We start from the raw sequence: 2,092 nt of genomic DNA on the forward strand, positions 1-2,092 counted from the left end.
CTTTGGCATTAATGTATGTAGGTGACAAGCTTGTTAGCAAGTCAGATGGTGCAGAAGTTATGCAATTCAAGTAACAGCCAAAGAGCTAATTTTACCCCAGGAAAATAAACAATTTCATTCCAGCTACTGTACAGATAGATGTCAGATAATTAAAATGAAATCATTTTATTGCAGTGATATTTAAATGGTTTAATTGTGCCTGTAAGCTCAGGCATACTGAAAAGTACCTCCAGTTTAGTCCAATTATAATATACCTATATTAAACAAGAACCCAGTTATTACCAGTAAAGCATCAACAAAAATTAAAGTTTTACTGTGGGAGGAGGTAAAGTGTATTTGTAATGCTTGATTGACCTGTGGCAGCTTTGGAGGAACATTTTGCAGAGCTGAATTTTTTTTTAAATAAGCAGTTAACAATTCCTTCACCAGCATACAAGTCACTAAGAATGAGGTCTCCTTCCTTCCACATTCTTGCTCTGGTTCAAACTGAAAAGACAAAGGCATTAATTCAACCCTAAATTGTTTACTCCTAAGTCCATTATATTGTGAAATCACGGGTTCTCCTTCTACACTTTCACTCGTGGTAGGTTCACCCAATGTTAGCTTAGCAATATCTTAGCCAATTCTTAAAATTCACTAAAGAAAGGAAGATGACAACTGATTGACCCCAAACTATCTGGTGTGGGTGACGTGCTGGAGGGAAGGGATGTCATCCAGAGGGACCTGGACAGGCTTCAGAAGTGGGCCCTTGCAAACAGTATGAAGTTCAATGAGGCCAAGTATCAGGGCAATCTCAAGCACAAATACATACTGAATGAAGACTGGATTCAGAGCAGCCCTGAGAAGAACAGCTTGTAGGTGTTGATAGATGAGTCAGCAATGTGTGCTTGCAGCCCAGAAAACCAACTATGTCACGGGCTGCATCAAAAGAAGTGTAGTTAGTATGTCAAGGCAAGTGACTGTCCCCCCTCTCCTGTGCTCTCATGAGACCCCAACTGGAGTACTGTGTTCAGCCCTGGGGCCCACAGCACAAGAAGAACACAAACCTGTTGGAGTGGGTCCAGAGGAGGCCATGAAGATGATCAGAGAGATGGAGAACTTCTCTTATGGAGACCTGGAGCTCTTCAACCTAGAGAAGGGAAGTCTCTGGAGATATCATATAGCTGCCTTAAAGTACCTAAAAGAAGGCCTATAAGAAAGATGGCGAGTGACACTTTTTATCAGGGAATATGGTGATAGGACAAGGGATAATGGCTTTAAACTAAAAAAAATATAGGTTTAGGTTAGACATTGGGAAAAAATGCTTCACTAAGAAGGTGGTGAGGCAGTGACACAGGCTGCCCAGAGCAGCTGTGGGTGCTCCATCCCTGGAGGTGCTGAAGGCCAGCCTGGATCACAGAATCACAGAATGACCCTGGTTGGAAGGGACCTCAAGGATCATGGAGCTCCAACCCTCCTGCCAGGCAGGGCCACCAAACTTCCATGTTTACTAGATCAGATAAACGTAGATGGGGTCCTCAGCATCCTGATCTGGTGGGAGGTGTCATTGCCCAAGGAAGGGGGTTAGAACTATATGATCTTTAAGATCTCCTTCAACGCTAACCATTCCATGACTCTATGATGTCATCCAAAGCTCTTCTAAGGGGTTGTTTTGAAAAAGTACGAGTAATTATGAGAGATATAAAATAAATAAATAAATAATAATTCAAACCTACAGTTAGAGTAAGTTTAGGTCAGTAGTAATTCCAGCATATTCAGTGGCTTTACTGTTGATTAATACAGCTTGAATACAGAGATTTAAGGTGACCCACCATCAATTTAGTTTAAGATACCACACTTACCAAGGGTCTTGAAGGTGTTCAATTCATCAAATTCATCACTATACCCACTTACAAAGTATATATGAGTTGTAGTTTTTATAGTCCATAGAGGAGAAGCAGATTCTTCTGGTTTGTGACACTGCATACTTTCTTTTTCTTTTTTTCTTTTTTTCTTTTTTTCTTTCTTTCTTTCTTTCTTTCTTTCTTTCTTTCTTTCTTTCTTTCTTTCTTTCTTTCTTTCTTTCTTTCTTTCTTTCTTTCTTTCTTTCTTT

The sequence above is a fragment of the Coturnix japonica genome, chromosome 1 (assembly GCF_001577835.2).
Source record: "Coturnix japonica isolate 7356 chromosome 1, Coturnix japonica 2.1, whole genome shotgun sequence".
Lineage (NCBI taxonomy): Eukaryota > Metazoa > Chordata > Aves > Galliformes > Phasianidae > Coturnix > Coturnix japonica.